We start from the raw sequence: 21,625 nt of genomic DNA on the forward strand, positions 1-21,625 counted from the left end.
GAAGAGGAAAGTGAGACTCAGTGGGATGAAATGCATTGCCCAAGGCATACAGGTAGTGTTTAATAGAGCTGGGATTAGAATGCTGGGCTGAATCCTGAAGAGCTATTTCCATGAACCCATGCTGTCTCTTGGGCACAGAAGCAGACCTTTGGATAGAATTAAAATTAACAAAATAAACAACTTCCCACTCCCCAACATTATGAAGAAAATCAAAGGTGTTAGAGCCTGAAAGGAATGTTAGAGACAATCCATTCCAGGGTCATACAATGGCTGTGAATTCACTCCTAGGATCCAGGTCTCCTGACTAGCATTACATGATTTTTTTCCGCCACACTGTACTTCCCCACATTTAAACAGATTTTCTTAGTAGAAATAACTAGATAACTAGATAACACATATATGTGTATAAATAAATGCACATGAAGTCTTAGGTTTCCAAATAATGACTGGTGTTTGATCAATCCCAATTTTATGGCTCTGGCCATTTATTTGTACAAAGCATGTTCTTATAACAAAAACATATGCAGTCAGGTCCCTTTATTTTTACTCCAACAGTGAAAATGTTGTTTAGAACAGGATTCTATGATCTACCTTTTGTAAAAATAAATTCTTCAAACCCAAGTCTTAATAAATTTACTTTGAATTTGTGGCCAGTCACCAAAGGTCAGCTCCACATTCCTTGATAAGTGCAAGTTTTTTATTTTCTAAAGCAAATGGACTTCATTCATTTAGAGCTAAATTTGAGTTTAAAATCAAGGTAACATTTAAAGATTCTCTCTTAGTCAGATTACTCAAACACATCTTAAACTAAATACTTCCTGCATCCAGCAAAAAAGTCAATTAAGAGACTGCAAAATGATTTAAAGAACTAATTTATTAAATATTTTCAGGCACTAGGGAAGGAGAAAAAAATATCTTGAAGAAAGATGAAATGCTTCATATTGAGTAACTCCAGTCAATTAAGAAAGCGAAAAAAAACATTTGGGACACTAGAAAAATATGGCACACATAAAACAGATAGTAAATTATATCTTTTAAACATGATGCCAAATGAAGATTATTCTTTAAATGAAAATTTTGTCTTTCCAGATCCAGTTTAATGTTTTAGACATCTTTGGCAAGATATTAAAATGCAATGTAGAACACACCCTTTAAAATCTTTGGATTCTTTTCAGCCTTTCTGACATATCCCCTCTGCCATCTGGTAATTCATATGGGATCAGGGCCTGGACTTCAGCTGGAGAAAGCCAAGATTACACTTAATACAGGGCAAAATATAAGAACATCTGGGTAAATGAAAACTTATATTTGACCACATCAATTGCTGTTCCTCATTCTTTTGACCCTATTGAATTTTTACTAGTTTATAAAAATTGCCCATGAGCTTATCAAAGTTGACTGAGATAAAATGTTTCTTTCATTGTAATTTATCTTCCTATTAATCTTCTTCAATTTTAAAGAGGAAATGTAATGAATTAATGATTAGTGATTACTTGATTCTTGCAAGTCAATCTTGTTGAAAACATTAGCTTGACAATCCTGATATCAATTATATTTGGATTATTCTATGCATTCATATGGCTAAAACCTAATCTATGGTTTGGCCACTTTCAATGAATTCTTACAAATTTATCTTCTTTGGTTTTACAGCCTTTAAAACTTTATTCTATAGCATATACTCTATGCATTCTCATTTTTATTATGCTTTTCCCCTTGTCAAAGCTATCTAAGCTTCTAAAAATGTATATAATTAGATATTACATTTCCTTCAACATAGTATCGATAATCATCAACATAATGACCAACATGAATTCACCTATCTCTACCAGAAAACACTTCATAAGGACATCTTACTATTCCTCTGAGTCAGTCCTTTCTAAATTCAGCACTTATTTTTTTACTAATTTACTTTCTTTTACCAATCTCTCCAAATATTCCCTATATAGTTAAGCACCTCACAAATACCATTTTCTTTTTTTCATCAGAAAATTAAATATGTGTCACTTTGTACTACCTTTCTATTTTTCAACATGGATAGTGATCAGAGGTCTCAGACTTGCAAGATAGATGTGCATTCATTTCTCAGGAGAGGCAAGAAACTCTTCAATGTTTGCAATTGTTTTATTGTTATTATCATTAATGACCATATTGAATTGTATTAATAGAATTTTAGCTATGAAATGGCCCTTAGAGCTCATTTTTTACAACTAACTTTTTTGACATGAAAAACTAAGGATATTTTAAATGATCTATACGAACACTCCATATGCTTATATTCATTCTCCAGTTAAAAAAAGAATTCTCCTCTGTAAGATAATATATGTGTAGTTCTTTCATTTAAGTCTAGTGACAATATAGTAGAACATAACCAGTAAAGATGATTCCATCATTAGCCACTTAACTAGTCACTTATCTTAATTTCCTCAATTTTAAAATGGGGATAATACTAACACCCCCTTCTTAGGGTAGTTGTGAGGATCAAGTGAGATCATGTTTGTAAAAGCACTTAGTACATTGTAGGCACTATATAAATATTTATTTCCTTCCCATAAAGAAGCAGCAGAATATGTTGCCTTGTCTCCTGATAGAAAGACCAGGAAGAGGAATTAGAAAGAAAGAACAGACCTTTACTTGGGACATCTCTCAGTCTTTGAGGAGGTAGTTACAACTGTTGGTGTAGCCTGAGTTTCCTCTTCCTAGATGTCTGTAGGCCAGAGACTACCATTTATTACTTCCCCTATCTCTTATGGCTATATCCTATTTCCTCCCATATCTCTCATTTTCCCTGTTACATCTTTATAGATCAGCTTTAGAAGGGATTACTCCTTCCTTTCTGCATCATATTTCCTCTTTCTTTCATGCAACTGCTCGAAATATGATGAAGTCCTCTACTCAATCGCAATGGTTATCTTGTCAACCTGTTATGATTGAATCAAGCACATATTATTCCCTTTTAAAGAAGTTAAACTACTTTCAAGTAAGCAAGCAGCAACAATGAACTTCTATTATTAGGATGTAACGTCCTTTGAAAAAATGTTAAGTAATTATATGATAATTATTATGAGGATGATGCATATTTATTATCATGTATATTTTAAAAATCTATTCCGTAAATGAATTGGCTGGGCATCTACATTGACTTTTTAAACAATTTCTTCTTTTCAACCTCATAAAAATTAATTTTTTTCCTCTTCTGAGTTTCATAATTAAGAACTTTTTTATCCCTACTAGGTTAAATTTCCATTAACAATATGAGTCCATTTAATCTTACCTATTCTTTTTCTGAAACCTTTGAAATGTATTCTTCTAAAATATCATATGCATGCCAGTCTCTTTCCATCCTCTCTCCTAATCAAGAATTCTAAAATAAATTGGTCAATGTACCCAAGGTTTAGATTATTTTAGTTCAGGAAATTTTTCCTTTTTGTTGATTAAAATCAAGTGCAGTATAGCAATTCCCATCATTACTTCTTCCACCTTTTCAAGAATAAATGAGGGGGCAGCTAGATGGTGCAGTGGTTAAGCACCAGCCCTGGATTCAGGAGTACCTGAGTTCAAATTCGGCCTCAGACACTTGACACTTACTAGCTGTGTGACCGTGGGCAAGTCACTTTACCTCCGTTGCCTGCAAAAAAAAAATTATATAAAAAAAAAGAATAAATGATCATTAAGGTATGCCCCCAAATTGTTAGCTGTTCCACTTTTGACAGAGTGAGGACTAGAGCAGATATCCAAACCCAAGTTTCAAATTCGATATTTGGAGGGAATTTACACAAGAGATAATTGAATTCCCATCAATACTCCATGAGGCTTCCCTAATTGGCTTCTGATCTATCTTTTTAACTCTTCAACAATGTTGTACTTCTACTGAGGTCTATTCTGATGATATTACTTTTGTTTATGCTTCTATTTTTATTTCCCAAATTCTCTAGACCATCTCTGCTTCAAATAATTTCTTACATATATATGTATATGTATATATATACATATATATATTTGATATACAGGATTATACATGATTAATTCATTTTTTAAAAGCATCAACAACATATGCTTCTAGAGTTTTAACCTAATTATTTGTCCTTTACTACCAACTTTAATGATATCAATGAAATTTTCTTTTAGCACAAAGATCTTCTAGCTAGCTTAGTTCAACATGGTAACTCCTGAGAAAACTTATTGCAAGCAATTTTTAATTCACTATTACCCAATGAATTTGTATTGTCAGACTACAAATTGAATTTAACTCATAGAAATGTGCAGCAAACACTTTCTTTACATTTTCTATTCTTCAGTTTGAACACAAACTGACAATCTTGCAATCCTTTTTCTTATTATAAGGACTTAACATATACCATCACATTTTGGCCCCTTAACAATATCATGAAGCAGTTGATATGAATGGTATCTCTATTTTGCCAAGTTGTAGAACTGGATCCCAAAAGTTTAAGTGGATTTGCTAATCTAGAAAGTACCTAACCTTGATTTTGTGCCCTGGTCTCCCAATGCTGAATTCGGTAACTTAAATTGGCTGTGGTTCAATCATTATTTCATTTGAGTCAGTATGTAAGAATTAATTTCTGGTTTACATTTTCATCATGATTACTATATTTGTTTGCTCATTTTATATGCATTTTATAAATACATCTTATAAGTAGACACTATTATGGCTTTTATCCTGAGGTTTGGGTATATCACTATAATAAAAATCTGTTTATGGGGGGGGGGGTTGTTTGTTTTTTTTTTGGTGAGGCAATTGGTGTTAAGTGACTTGCCTAGGGTCACACAGTTAGTAAGTGTTAAGTGTCTGAGGCTGGATTTGAACTCAGGTCCTCCTGACTGCAGGTTTGGTGCTCTATCCAATGTGCCACCTAGCTGCCCCGAAAATGTGTTTATTAAATATAATTTTGCACATTACCTTGAGTTAGTTATAGTGTGATACATTAGAAAATGTTGTATGTCATTGCTGCTACTACTTCTGAGAATCGTACCTTGATATTCTAAAGGAAACATTGATGGAAAAGTCGCTTGTGTTGATTTCTTGTTTTCATGTCGTTAAGTGTTGAAATTATCATCACAGCTATTTTTGAGGCTTTGAATAGAAAAACATACTGTTTGGGTATGGAACAGGTCTTTAAATTCTTATCTTTACATTAAAACGACCCCTAGCAAAAATCAAGCCTAGATAAGAGTACAGATTAATCATATAGCCAGTTGTCAATTACAAGATCATTTAGATATTATACAGTAGTGGTTTGACTGCAAGACAGCAGTGGAAAGTATAAGGAAGAGAATCAAATAAGTGAGGTAATCCACAAAACTCTTCAACTTCTGAATAATTAATGCTAGAGTGACAGGGCAATGAGTTTAAGCAAACTGTGGCATAGTGCCTATGATTACTTGAGTTGAAGAACCAGTTTAGAGGAAAATAAGAAGATGTGTGTCTAGAAAAAAAGAAATGGATTTACCATCTGAATGTAAAGTATCATAGATTGAAGGTCTGAGTAATAAATTGGTATCCACAAAATATGGAGCTGTGGTGCTGGGAATCATGGAGAAAGACAGGGAAGGGAGAAAAAAATGGAGTGAGGGATATGGGTAGATTCTTTGTGGAGAGTTTATGGAAGGAGAAGGAAAAGAAAAAGTCTTGTTGGGATACAGGCTGCATCAATGGTGTTTCCATAAGTGTGGCATGATTGAACCATTGCACTATCAAAACTCTGGGACAGACAAAAAAAATAATGGCTGATATTTTCTAGATCTTTATGGCTTTTGAAGCACTTCACAAACATGATCTTATTGGATCTTCAGAATAATCCTCTGGAGAAGATAATGCAATTATGTTTGTCCCTGTTATACAAATGCAGGACTCTATGCAAAAAGTCATGTAGTCAGAAATTATTGATAGGAGCAGAATAAAATGCTTGTTTCCCAGGTCAGTTTCTGTTAGGCCACACTGACAATGTAATTGTCTGTAGTATTATCACTATGAGAGTTCATTTTTACCATTGTTGGGTTTAATTTATCCTAATGATTTTAGAATAAGATATAGGACAGACTTCTCATGGCTCAGGTTCTAAAGTTCAACCAGATGATACTGTAGCCCAGCCTAACTTCTTGATATATTGATCCCTGAAGGACATAACCACAGTTCTGTACAGTATTTTTACACTTCCAGACTCACACATCTCACTCCAAACCCTAGATATATGTGTGCCTATTTATATATGTGTTTATACATATATGCATGTCATGCATATATATAATATATACGTGTATATACATGTGTACTATATATACACTATATATGTGGGTAAATATATGTGTGTGTGTATGTATGAGCATATACACATATAACTAAGAAAAAAATTGTACCCCATTTTACAGATGATAAAAATGAGGTTAAGGGACCTGTCCAGGGTCCTATAATTTAAAGCTTCTTAAACTATGGATATGGGGTCATGTAACTGAATGTGGGGGTTGCAAAAAGTTGTCAACAATAAAAGGTTATATATCAGTATTTTATATACTTATATATTTGGGGTCACATAAAAGTTTCTTGGGGGAAAAGGGGTCATGAGTGGAAAAAGTTTAAGAAGATCTGATATAATTGGTAAGTATCTGAAGTAGGATTTGGACACAGTGCTCCTGAATCCAAGGCCATAGTCTTATTTATTTATTTATTTTTTTAGTGAGGCAATTGGGATTAAGTGACTTGCCCAGGGTCACACAGCTAGTAAGTATTAAGTGTCTGAGGCCGGATTTGAACTCAGGTACTCCTGACTCCAGGGCCAGTGCTCTATCCACTGTGCCACCTAGCTGCCCCAAGGCCATAGTCTTATCTAATTCACCATTCCCATTCACTGACCTTTGTCTCTTTATAAAGACAAAGGATTAATTTTGAAGTCAGTTTATTGCTTCTCATGTTCTTTCTGGTCTTGAAATCTGATAGACTAGGAGATGCTTGAAGCTCCGTAGCTGCAAGTCATTATGAAACATATAAGGCATTCATTTCCTGTTTTGTTAATTCCATAAGATCAAAATTATGCAGATATCTGACATAAATAAGATCTAAATCAGATATTTTCTTGACTTCCTCTTTTAAATTGTTACAATGGGAGAAGTTTGGAAATTATATAGAGAAACAATAATTTGAATTAAGAGGGTGTCTCTGGAATGAACAAGCCTGGACAAGGGATTCCAGTATGAATTATGAGTTACAATTTATGAATTTTGAAAATACACCTTATATGTTAACTTAGTTACTGATATAGATAGCAATACGTATAGAGTGCAAACCTTGTAGTATGAAAACCTGAGTTATAATCACAGAATCATAAATCTAGACAGTGAAGGGACCTTGCAGGATATCTTGTCCAGCATCCTGATTTTACAGATGAGGAAAGTGAGACTCAGCCTAAGTTGGAAGTGTCACAGGTAGGATTTGAATCCAGGACCCCTAACTCCAGAACCAATGATCCATACCATAATATCCACTGTATACCTTCTTAGGTCAATTTTCTTTCTCTATAGGAATGGTATAACATTGATGCTCTAATATGTTGGAGTTTGGGGGAATTCAACAATATATCATATTTATGTTTATTTTTCTAAATGTGTATTACATATGAGAATTAAGATTTTTATAAAGAAAGAAAAGGGAACTCTGTCTCAGGAAAACCTATATTTAATTTCTGTCTGTGACTCATACTGGCTGTAAAACCTTAGAGATTTGTAACTTTTGATCCTCTAAGTTTCAGAGAAAGTTTCATTAAAAATTGATACAGGGAGTTCCTCACTAGAGAACCCTACACAAAATAGATCATGGGTTTATATAATATCTGCATGCACATATACACACATACATATATATGTAGATATACCTACATATGTATATACAAATATATGTGCATATAATGTACATATGAGTAAATGGGTACAAGTTATCATTCAACTCTAAATTCTTTTGATCTTGTATATTTCAGTCTTCCTTTGTGCTTTTTTCTCCCATACATTCTTGCAGACACAGATACACATGTACAGGCAAGAAAAATTAGCTAAAATAATGGTTTTGGAATCAAAATAACTTTGATTCCTGTCTTGTCTCATGCCTGTGCGACCATGAGCAAATCACAGAAAAATTTCTTCTCCACAGTCAGTGGGAAGAAATTCCCTATAGGAAAATCTCTCTACTGATTAAATTAGAGGTCCTGACCTAACATAAAAATAATAATGATTTTTTTAAATTGAGAACATTGTGCATAGAGACAGCAAGATTTTTTGATGAAGAACTGTGAATGGCTTGACTATTCTCAAGAATACAATGATTCAAGACAATCCCAAAAGACTATTGATGAAACATACTACCCACCTCCAAAGAAAGAACTGATATTGATAGAAAAGACTGAAGCAAGATATTTTTCATTCTTTCTTTTTTTCCTTTTAATCAAGTTTTATTGTACAAAATGGCAAATATGGTAATGTTTTACATAATTATACATGTACACCCCATATCTGATTGTTTGCCATCTTGGGGAGGGGGAAAGAGAGGGAGGGGAAAAGGGATAAAAATTGGAACCCAGAATTATAAATAAAAATGTTTATTATAAAAAAAATCCATAAGGTAATACAATTTCAAATTTAATTATTCTATTCTAGTGGAATAGAATTAGTCCAAATTCATGCATATGTATTCATAATAGTTTATGGAATTAACATATTATGCAAAGATCAATTTCTTAGCATTAAAACAGAATGACTAAAATGTGAATGAATTATCACATTAAGGAGTTACATCTTTGAATGAATTATTCATTAAAAAGAAGCATTGCTTGGTGGGAGCTGAATTTAATTGTAGTCAGAGGAGTCTTGTTCAAATCTTGCAAATTTTTCTCTCTGAGACCTTCAACAAATAATATAACTTCTCTATTACCTTATTTACTCATCTGTACATTGAAAATGTTGAGTTAGATGGCTTGTAAGGTATCTTTTAACTTTACCTTTTTCTTTATGTATAAGTATATTTGGGTATTTATTTTAATATGTCATTTGTCTCTTTTCTTCTCCTAAAAATATTTTACACTGTCTCCTTTAATTCTCTTTGTCTGTTTTCCTCTTCCATTTTATTCTGTTTCTCACTTTTTCTCTCTTTTTTTTTCTCCTGCCCTTTCTATCTTTCTCTATATTCAATATATTTTTCATTCTTCACAACACAGAAATGGTCCATGAAATTCCTTATCTTTTTATTTCCTTAGTAATGGGGAGTTAATATATTTTCAAACTTTTTTATGACTTAAAAATTTTCAGTAAATACTTCATTATGTATTGCCTTTTTTTTAAATAACAACTTCCTTCATGCAGATTACTAGCTATGGAATGTCTAGCTCAAATATACGGACACATTAACAACTTTATTTGGAAAATTTTAAATTGCATTACAAAAAGTTATATAAAATATAACTTTATATATATATATATATATATATATATATATATATATATATATATATATATATATATATATATATATATATATATATATATATATATACACATATACACACACACACATATGCCAATAAGCCAAAAAGGTTTGGGACTTTCTATATGCCCTCCAATATTGACAATTCAAATTTTTTTCATATTCACCAACTTGCTGGATGTGAGATGAAACCTTTTGTTATTTTCATTTCCATATTTTATTTTTGGTTACTTAGGACATTCTTCTATTTATTTGTTAACTATAATTCTTATTTTGATAGCCACTTATTCATTTCAAATATTATGTTGTCTATTGTCTTTTGAACGTATGCATTTATGTTGGATTTTCTATAAGTCAACTTCCAGGGCAGGTGAAAAAAAATGGAACATTAGAGATTTTCTTCAGCCCCTACTAGCTCCAAGAAATGAATTATTCAGCAGAGGTAGATAGATTATGTTTTTATAAGCCCATAGGGAAAGAAAGTTAGGAGCTAAGGAAGCTTACAAACTTATGAATTAAGAGTCAAGAATACATAGCCTTAAGGTGCTCACTCATCACTGCTTCCCCTACCAGTCTCCATATTTTTTTTATGCCACATCCTTGCCTTTCCTTCTTAGTCCTGTTGCAACAAACAGCAGACGCTGACTTTGTTCAGATATATCAGATGTAAGGGGAGGTAGAGAAAGGAAGAATTGTTTTTTCTGTTTCTTAGATGGCCACAAAATCAAGGAATTCCAAGGCAGCATAAATTCTTATAAGACAACACACATTCCCTCTATAACTCAAAAGGGGGCAGTTACTGATTCATTCTAATCAGACAACTAAATCCAAAAGGATTTAAATCAGAGTACCAGCACATCTGTATAGCTGCACCTGGCTTGAAGGAAGTACAACTGAAATCTTATGGTGGCTAGTTCTGTCTCCATATGAGGTAATTAATTTAAGGCAAAGGCTGGTTAAACATGAATTCCTCAGTGGGGAACCTTCAAGTTCAACACATAAAGACAAACACAATCAACAGTTCAGGAATCAGAAAGAGAAGAATACTATAGTATTAGGAAAATAAAACAATAACAAAAAAAACAAGAAAATTTATTTTGAAACCTAGAACACAAATAGAAAAATCAACAAAAAAATACTGGAATTAGAACAGGATATAAGCATCAAAACATCAAAAAGATCACCATCCTCTCTAACTACAGATTGTACTACAAAAGAAATTGAACATATGATAAGAGACAAAATCCTATGGACTCTGAAGATAGCATGGAAATATAGCAGGCTGTTTCAAAATTGTTCAAGAAAGAAATCAGGATCTTGAGAGAAATCAGAGCATATAGAATAATTTATGTTTTATACAACTACAATGGACAGCTATGTAACACTATAGACTAAATAAATCCCACAATTCCTCCCATCCCAACAGATGAATCTTTCTATTTTATTGCTGAAATGAGTATGTGTATTTGAGGAGAAGGAGCTTATATACCCCAATTAAATACATGGCAAACCATTAAGGGAAAATAATTACTTTAATCCCTCAACAAGAATAAGAGCTACAAGTGAATGAATGAGGTAGCAAAATAAGGGATTGTATCAGTTTGAAATGAAGGGGAAGATCACCAACAGAAATATGATATTCTACTGAAGAGCATTTCCAAGTAAGGGTAGGTATAACTATTATAGGACATTATAACCTTAAAACAGGTCTAACCTATAAGGTGTAGGTGTACAATGCTATGGAGTTGAGCCTACATGTATAACATTCTGCCTCAGAAGATGAGAGATTAATGTTTTTAACTCATGAAATTACAGATTACTGGTGGAAGAGAGCTTTCAGGATGTGTAGTCTAATGCTTTCATTTGACAGATGAAATAAGTGAGGTCTAGATATGAAAAGGTCACAAAGTTGGTTAATTGTGAAGTCCCTGTTCACTATTCATTATTATTCACAAACCAGATATTCAAAGGCAGCACAGAAATGACATTAGATTTAGAATCAGGGAAGCTATGTTCAAATCCTACCTCTGTTATATGATTGGGAAAGCCACATTACCTTACTGGAACTCAGTTTCTTCATCTGTCAAAAAGGAGGAATTGGTTCATATTATCTCTAATATCTTTATAACTCATAAGGAGCTTACAATTAAAAAAATAATAAATAATTTAATTTTTGTAGTCTTCCAGTGTGGTTGCTTGCATGTTAAACTGAGCTTTCTAAATCTGAATTCCATTATCTTTTCAATCCCTTTTACAAAATGTCAGATTCCTTAAAATGCTTTGCTGTTTCATTCTATTATAATGTTTATTTCTCCTTGCTGTTCTACCTCTTATTCCATTTTATTTTACTCATATTTTACCACCACATATATATTTAGATAAAAACAATATTCAGTGTCTCATCTGTAGGAACATTTTATCTGTGTTGCATTTTGTATTGTAGATGTTTAGTTTTGTTGTTTAGTTTTGATTTTTAAATAAATGGGAATGAAACTTTTAGGGAAAAAAATGAAATTTGACCGTCATTTAAGTTTATTTTTCACTTTTCAGAAATTTGGTTACCAAAAATCTGTCAAAATAGACTATTATCAGAAATTTCATTTTTAGTATAAATGCATAGAAAACTCATCTTATATGTATGAACACAATGACATAATTTAAATTTGTAATATTTTAGGATTTCTCTCACCCACATTAAATTGCTAAGGCCAGCTGCTTGATTTTGGACACATATCAAATTTTCTCCTTCCTATATTTTGATCTGATATTATTTATTGCAAGTATACACTTTAGAGTTTGAAATCCATATATAGCCTTTATTTTCCATATAATTTTCTACTTAGAGAGTTTTGTCATCATTTTTCTAAACTATTCTCAAGGAAAAGTGCTAAGTTCTCTCCAAATTCTTTGTATCACTTTTCCCATTATTTTGCTCTTCCTTTTAAAGGGCTGTTGCAATATAATTTCTAGTGGTTTAATTTTTGTTGTAATAGGAGCTCCCCTAACTTTTTTTAGTCCACGAAACTAATTCTTTGTTTTTATCTGTTTTTCAGTATTGTTTTCTTATTTTATTTTCAGTCTCTCTGCTTGTTTCTATTTCTTCTGTTTATTTCTATCCCCCCTCTGGTGAAATCTTTCCTGCCCCTGCTTTTTTGCTAGTCCTCTTACAAAAAACACTGTATATCTAGACTCTGTGTCTGGATGGGGATCTTGAGACCCCCATCCTAAAACTTGTTTCCTCCTTGTGTCCTCTTGCTCGCTTCCCAAATATCTGCAAGTCTCAGCTAATGTCTGATCTTTTGTCAGAATCTTTCTTCCTTTCATGATCTTTCTTATACTTAGTGCATCCCTTCTTGTATAATATCCAATTCATACTGCATATTTTTTTTGTTTTCATGTGGTCTAACCCAATTAGACTGTGAGTTCTTTGAGAGGAGGGATTGTTTTGCTTTTGTGTTTTTTCCCCATTCTTTGTATCACCAGCCATTGTTGAATAAGTTCCTAGTACATTGTTGTTGTTCATCCTTCATTTTTGAAGAGAACCAATGACATCATTGGTGGTCTTGACATGCATGTAAATTAGATTAAAGTGAAGCAGAGTTGGATAAAATCATTAGCTTTCCTCTGTCTTCATGAGGCATCAGACAGAACAAAAGTCAAGATGATTTGTGACAGCCTGCAACGCTATGGATGACCTTGCCATATTCGATGCCCGCTCAAATTCTAAGAACTCCACAGTGCCTGCTTAAGCTGTCTTCATGGCCATTGGAACAAATTGTTCTCATCCTCCAATTTTGCCAAGGGAAGTCTTTACATGATTGGGGAGACATCTCTCTAACTCAGCAACAAGTTTGAGGTTCATTGGTTACCCTCATCCTGTGTTAGCCCATGTGCCAAGATAGTTTTAGAAGAGTTTGGCCAGTGCACATGCTATTGCTTTTTGGAAATACAGGTGAAGGCTGGGCAGGAGTGGACACCAAAGGTAGAAGAGCAACCCAGAAAAGTGCTCATCAAGCCCTCACATCAGAAGTGTTAGTCCTCCCAAAATACCCCATATATCCCTCCTGGTCCATACCAACTTAATACATGTTTATTTACCTCAATTAATTTTTTTGTGATTTTTTAATTTAGTGACTTTCTTGAGTTTTTGAAATGACAAGGAGGAGGTTGAATGAGGGGCAATTGCTCATTCAACTATATAGCTGGAAGTCGGTTACCACAATATTGAGAGAATTTCCTACATATTATAAAACACATGCAAATCATTTAATATTATTGTTATTCAGTTGTTTCAGTCATGTCTGACTCTCCATGACCTCATTGGCAAAGGTAGTAGAGTTGTTTGCCATTTCCTTCTCCTGTTCATTTTACAGATGAGGAGCTGAGGCAAACAGAGTTAAGTAATTTGTCCAGCTTCACACATTTAGGAAGTCCTTAAGGACAACTTTGAACTCAGCTCTTCCTGACTCCAGGGCTGGTGGTCTATTCACTGTGCCATCTAGCGAACCTAAAATGAAGATGAGAGGTCACTTTTTTCTTTACTCTCAATCATTTTTCAATAATGTCTGATTCTTCATGACCCCATTTGAGGTTTTCTTTGCAAAGATGCTGAACTAGTTTACCATTTCCTTCTTCAGCTCATTTGCAGATGAAGAAATTGAGGCAAATGGGGTTGAGGAACTTGTACAGAATCACACAGCTAGTGCCTGTCTGAGGACAGATTTAAACTCAAGTAGATAAGTCTGCCTCACTTGCAGGCCCAGTCCTCTATCCACTTAGCCTCCTAGCTGCCCCTATAATAATTATATATTTTGAGAAATATGAATAGGTTTTGATTTAGATAATTGATGGAATTAGCTATATGTATAAAATTATTGACCCAAGGACAGTAAATTGAATATTTTGAATCAAATTCAAACACTTTTGTTTTCAACTCATTCTTTTGTTTTGTTTGCAACTTTATGTATTGTTATTTTTGTAATAACCTGACTACCTGGCTCTAAGGCAAGGGACCTTTAAAGGATCACACATAAAGGGCTCTTTGAAACTCAAATAGCACTCACAAGGCACCATTTAAACAAGTTAAGTGTAAATATACCAAAAACATATGAACTAAATTTCCCTTGAAATGCATATGGGTTTGAAAATTAGGAGGAAGAGTACTTGGCAAAAGCATTTTATGTTTTGCCAAACCCCAAATGTTTGAAAAATACTTTAAGATATTTTATTATATCAAAATGCTACTGAGAACACACATTCCTTGAGTGTGTATTTATTTGTTAAATGGTTTGCCAGATTATATGAATGTGAATTAAATGATTTTAGAGTAATGTGTTAAAGTATTCAATGTATTTACCCTAATGGGTTGAAAATTCATCCATCATCAAGGGATAGAAATAGCTAAGTCAAGAATCCCTGATAAGTATTCCTGGCGAGTGTGAGAGAGGGTTTACCCTTCCATATATAAGTCATATTGAGATAAATATTATAAAAAACATAAAAACTAAATTAATCTGGAAAAAAACATAATCTGTAATAGTATAAGCATGGAATCATGAAATTGAAGCTAGAGGAGACCATGAATACCTTGAATTGATTATATGTGGCCATAATCAACTAAGTAATTATTTACATATTAGCATGTGTGAAGGGCAGGATATCAATTAATTTATATTAACAAATACCCAATGAATAAAAAGGAAATTCAAAATCCCTTATTTCCCTAAAAACAACTGAATTTTTCCTAAATTGCTTTGGCTTACCCACATCCTAGCTATTAACATGTTCTTTGGCTGTATTAGTACAATATTCTATTCATAATGGGATCAGTGATGATTCTATTGTTCTATCTTGGACCTTGCCTTTCAGACATCTTGAACTAGTCCAGGAGGTATCCCGAAACTCAGTGCATCCAAAGAAATTATTATCTTTCTTTCTCAACCCTCTCCCCTGCTGCCTCTCCTATTACTGTAAAGGTTAACACTATGCTCTCAAGCCCTCAGGCTCATAACCTCAGAGTAGTCCTGGATTTCTCACTATCTCTTAACACCCAAAAATCTAAGCTCTTTAAATGCCCATCAATGTCACCTTTTCAACACCTTTCTAATATTCACTCTTCTCTGCTCTGACAATTTCACCACTCTAATGTAGGCCCTCATCACCTCACTCCCTGTGTATTGCAATACCCTTCTGGTAGGTGTGGTAAGATTATTGGAATTTGGCTGACTCATTGGGAGGAGCCACACCTGGCCTGCCCTGAAGTGACATATGCTACTGATGTCAGAAGGAGAAAACCACTCTCTACAGGCAGTTTTGAAGGACCTCCCCTTTTGGGGGAGGAAGATTAAATGGGGAGTTTCAGTTTCTTCTGGCGTCTCCTTCTTTCCTGTGGTGCGAGCAGCAGGAGTAGACACTCCAGGTGGTGAGTTAACATAAAAGCCCTGCTTTCTTTTGAATTAGCTTAACTGGAAGCAAGTTGGGGATTGTACAGACTTAAGTAAGAGCTAGGAGAATTACCTGTATTTCTTTTTCTCTATTCCCTTATCTTTAATTTTTATTAATTTCACCTTTGCTGTTTATTTTATTCCCAATTAATAAAATCTGATCCGTTTGTGGAAAAGAGGCTATAAGGCTCCTTACTTATTGGTATGGGGGAAATATCTAAAAAGGCAGTTTTGGAGGGGAGGGAGCTTTTGACCTATAGAGGTCCTTCATTATTTCCGGGACCTCAATATTACAGTGAGCTACTCAACTAACTCTCCACATATTAAATTTGGCCCTCACATGGGTCGGCCTGCCTTTAGCCTCCCCCAATTCCAATCTATTTTCAATTCACTCACTAAAGTAGTTTTCCTAAAACACATATACCCTCCTTCCCTACCACACACCTCAACTCAATAAACTCCATTGGCTTCCTATCTTCTTTAGAAACACATGCAAAATTCTATGTTTGGAATTCAAAGCTCTACATAATTAATCCCCCTCCTGACTTCTCAGTCATCTTACACTCTTTGATCCAGTGACACTAGCCTCAGCTGTAGGCATTTCCTCTGGTTGTCCCCCACTGCCTGGCACACTCTCCTTTCTCTTCTCTGACTACTCATCTCCCTTGTTTCTTTCAAATCCTAATTAAATTCCTACCTTCTATAAAATGTCTTCCATAATTCTTCTCAATTGCATTATCTTCCCTCTTTTAATTATTTTCTTTTATTTTCCTGTTTATAGCTTGTTTTGTACATATTGTATATAGTTTGTCTCCTTGAGGGTAGAACCTATCTTTTATGTCATTTTGTTTGTATCTCCAGTGCTTACCATAGTGCCTGGTATATATTAGACCCATAGATATTTATTAGAAGTTACAAAGATACACAGACACACAGAAACACAGACACAGACACACACAGACACACACAGGCACACACAGACACAGACACACACACATACAAACACACACACACACATATATATATATACATATATATACATACATACATACATATATACATACATACATATACATATATTTTTTTTAAGGAAAACAATCCTAATAATTTGAGCTTTCACTCAGAGTAACTGCCTAATGGGAAATTCTCCTTCATTAGAAGACCTCTACACAAGCTGGATTAACACTCTTTTAGAACATTGGAGGGAGTATTCTCTTCAAAGGTGAGGCCTTGAGGTTCCTTTCCAGTTCTAAATAGCTGTGCTTCTGAGATTCTGACTCTAGATTTATGCAGTGACCATATTTAGACCTTTATTTAAAAAGAGGAAAGGCATTTATGAAACATCAAAGCATGACAATTCAATTTAAGGAAAAGTCTCCAAACAGGACATTTAGTTTATATTAACTATTAAATGCTGACAAAATGGGACTATTTTTTTCTCTTTTTGGTTATATGTATTTTGCAAATAGGCACCGTGATATTATGGGGAGAACAGTGAATTTGACATCAAAGGACATTCAGTTGAATTGCAACCCTGCTATTTACTACCTAAATCATATGCCACAAACTCACTAAAGCTTTTTACAAGCCTTATAATACTAAATAAATGGTAGTTATTGTTACATAATAATGGTTTATACTAATTATATAATAGTGATTATTCTCATAATTATTACCTTGATGACCTTGGATGACTCATCTAACTTTTCTAGACTTTCTTCCTTATTTGTAAATGAAAATATTGAATTAAATAATATTCAAGGTTCCTTATGGATGTAACATTTGAGATTCTAGGACTTACTTTTAAAATGTTTATTCATTATTCTTGGCCATTACTTGAACATGATATACTTTAAGAAGACTAATGAAATCAGATTTCAAGATAGAAAGTCATTTAACCTAATCTGTATCCATCATATAAATCTCATTTTCCTTAAGCTTGTCTAGGAAGGCTTTTGTTGAATGAGAAATCTACCTATCCACTAATTCATCTTTTGAAGTTATAAATGTTAGATGTGTTCCACCTTTGAAAACCTACTTCCCAGTAACTAAAGAACTAGTTCTAGTGACTGACTTAGCTCTTCTAAGACAATTCTAAAGGATTCTTAATGGAAAATGCCCTCCATATGCAGAAAAATGAAATATGGAATCTGAATTCAGATTGTACCATGTTATTTCTACTTTTTTGTTTCTTTTTCTTTTTTGAGGTTTTACCCTTTTGTTCTGATTCTTCTTTCACAACCTGACTAATGGATAAATCCATTTAATGTGATTTTACAGGTATAACCTATTGCTTGTTTTCTTGGGGAGGAGGGAGGGAAGGGAAGGACAGAGAAAAAAATTGGAACTCAAAATGTTATAAAAACAAATGTTGAAAAGTCTTTACATAAAACTAGAAAATTAAAAAAACACACACACAAAATGGTTCTAGTATTGTACTATTAGGGCACTTAAAATGATTCCAGTTCTTCTTATGCATGACAATACTTCAAATGTTGAATATATACATTATTTGCTCTTGCTTTTCTTTTTTTTTCAAGGATAATTCTCCTCCCTTTCAGTTTTCTCTCATGTTACAATTTTGTGTTCCCTCAACATCTTGGTCACCTTTCTCTAAACATACTTCATGTTGGTATTGACCATAGTCATTCTAATTTCCAGAGTCATAGAGAATACTGTAACAGCTGGGACTACACAAAGCAGAATTCATTATCTTACAGTGGTAGAAAAACTAAGTGACAGAGAGCACATTATTCTAACAGCAGTGAAATTTCCTGATTATATCCTTGTAGATTGGAACATCTTTATACAGGGAGCTTCAGAATAATCTATTTGATCACAGAATAATCCTAGTTAAAATAGTCCAGAGTGATACCTTTTATAGGAAATTGAGTTCCTTGTCTTTATGTGAGCTCAGCAATTGAGTCTTATACAACAGATTTTAAAAGTGTTTGAGCAAGTAGATATTATATCTGGGTATTAAAAAGGTGACAGGGAGACACTGTTGATGGCGTTGGTGCAGAGATCACATCATTTCTAAAACTAAAAGTGAGATTTGGTTCAACTTGTCTTTATAAAAATAAACACTTTAGCAAAATTACCTATTGCTACACTTGCCAGTGTGCTTTATAAAATCCTACACATAAAAATAGACACATTTTACTAGCTCATGTGTTTCTGATAGTAATGTTAATTTTATCATTTTTTCTTGTGTAGATAAAATGTATCAATTTTATTTGTTATGAAAGAAAATGTATACAATAATGAACATTCACTATGTAATGAATAAGACAGGACTCCATTATATTATACTTAGCATATTTATATAAATATAATGCAAGCATGAAATAAAATATTTCAATCAATATTTTGACTTAATATTTTTAGTAATTTTCATTTAGGAAAAAATATTTTGTCCAAGATGGCAGAGTAAAGACAGGGACTTATCTAAACTTCCCCAAATTCTCGTCCAAATAACTTTAAAATAATGGCTCAAAATGAATTCTTTAATGGCAGAACTAGCAAAAAGTTGGAGTAAAATAATTTTCTAGCCCAAGACAACTTGGGAAGGTTGCACAGAAGGTCTGTCTCAGCAGGATGGCTGTCATGCTCCAGCTTTCCCATAGCAACAGGGTTTGAAGTGAAATACAATAGCAGGTTGTAGAGGTTTCCGCCTTAGAAGTTAAAGGGGTCAGACAACTGGTCAGAAAGAGATTATAGGGGACTTTTGACTGGCACTACACATAGGACTGTATTGCCTTGCTCGTACACATTTCTGGGTTACTGTTGTAAGGAGAAGAGGAACACTAACAGACTAGAACTTGTAGCCACAGGGGTACAGGAGCATTGATCACAGTTCCAGGACTGAGAAGAATGCTTTTGGTCACTCAAAGATCAGAGTATAGGCCAAGAGAGCAATTATCACAGCTCTCTGTAGATCATACAAACTTCTAAGAAATCAAAACTTAGAAAACCCCCATACATAGCTCTGTAAACAGCAACACAGAAACAACAGACAATTGGGATAATGCCCACCCTACACCAGAAAAACAACTTTAACATAAAGTTAAAAGTCAGGAAAAAGGCTGTGGAAATGAGAAAGTAACAAAAAGTTGGGCATCTAGGTGGAACAGTGGATAGAGCACTGGCCCTGAATTCAGGAAGATCTGAGTTCAAATCCAGCCTCAGACACTTGACACTTACTAGCTGTGTGACCCTGGGCAAGTCGCTTAACCCTCATTGCCTCACAAAAAAAAAAAAGAAAGAAAAAAGAAAATAACAAAAAGAAATTCTAGAGAGTTACCATGGTGACAGGAAAGAGCAAGACATAAATTCAGAATCAGCTACATGCAACACTTCAAAGACAAATATAAATTAATATTAGGCCCAAAAAGAATTCCTGGAAGAACTCAAAAGGATTTTTAAAATTAAATAAGAGAGTGGGAGGAAAAATTTGGAAAACAAATGAAAATGCTGCAAGAAAATAATGAAAACCAATATCTTACTAAAAATTATAAAACCAGAACTGGGCAAATCATTAAAAAGGTACAAAAATCTACTGAAGAAAAGAACTCCTTACAAACAAACAAACAAACAAAATATAAAGCACACATAGAATTAGCCTAAGGGGAAGAAAGAGATACAAAAATTCACTAAGAAAAAGAACTCCTTAAAGTATAGAATTGATCAAATGGACAACAAGGTGCTAATGCTCCCTGAATATAATAAATCCTTAAAATTAGAATTGGGTAAGTAGAGGGTAATGATTCCATCAGATTTCAAAAAATTCTAAGACCTCTGCTATTTTTATATCTGAAAGACATCAAAAAAAAGAGAGAAAAGAATCTCTTTGTAACAGACACACACAAATACACATTATATAAACAGATACACATATATATACAAATACACAGATACACACATATATACAAATACACACACACATATATATACATATATATATATGTATACACATACACACATTTATACACACACACTTATAGGAACTCTTTTTGTGGTGGAGAAGAACTAGAAATCAAAGGGATGGCCATCAATTAGGGAAAGGCTAAACAAGCTTGGGTATATGATTGTGGAATACTGTTATGTGATAAGAAATGACAAGCAAGAAATTTTAAGAAAAAAAATCTGTAAAGACTTATATGAACTGATGTATAGTGAAGTGAACAGAACCAGGAAAATGTTATACACACTAACAGCAATACTGTTCAATGAAGAACTGTAAATTACTTAGCTATTCTCAGCAATCCAATGATCCAAGACAAATTGAAAGTCCTAGTGATGAAGCATACTAGCCAATTCAAGAGGAAGACCTCTTATTGATTGAAAACAGATTCAAGCATGCTATTTTCACTTTCATTTTTTCTTTTATTCTAGGCAATACAAAATAAATAATATGGCAATGTTTTACATATTTATACATATATAACCTTCCTCTGATTGATTACCAGCTCAGTGAGGGGGGATCGCAGGGAGGGATAAATTTTGGAACTCAAAACTTTAAAAATCTTTATTGAAAAAGAAATAATAAAAGAAAAACAAAAGAATGAAAACATGAAGAAAAGGTGAAATATCTCATTGAAAACATAACTGACCTGCAAAATAGATTGAGGAAATATAATTTAAGAATTATTGGACTAGGGTTAGCCCGGTGGTACAGTGGATAAACCATTGGATCTAGATT

Source organism: Dromiciops gliroides, chromosome 5, assembly GCF_019393635.1.
Source record: "Dromiciops gliroides isolate mDroGli1 chromosome 5, mDroGli1.pri, whole genome shotgun sequence".
NCBI classification, from domain to species: Eukaryota; Metazoa; Chordata; class Mammalia; order Microbiotheria; family Microbiotheriidae; genus Dromiciops; species Dromiciops gliroides.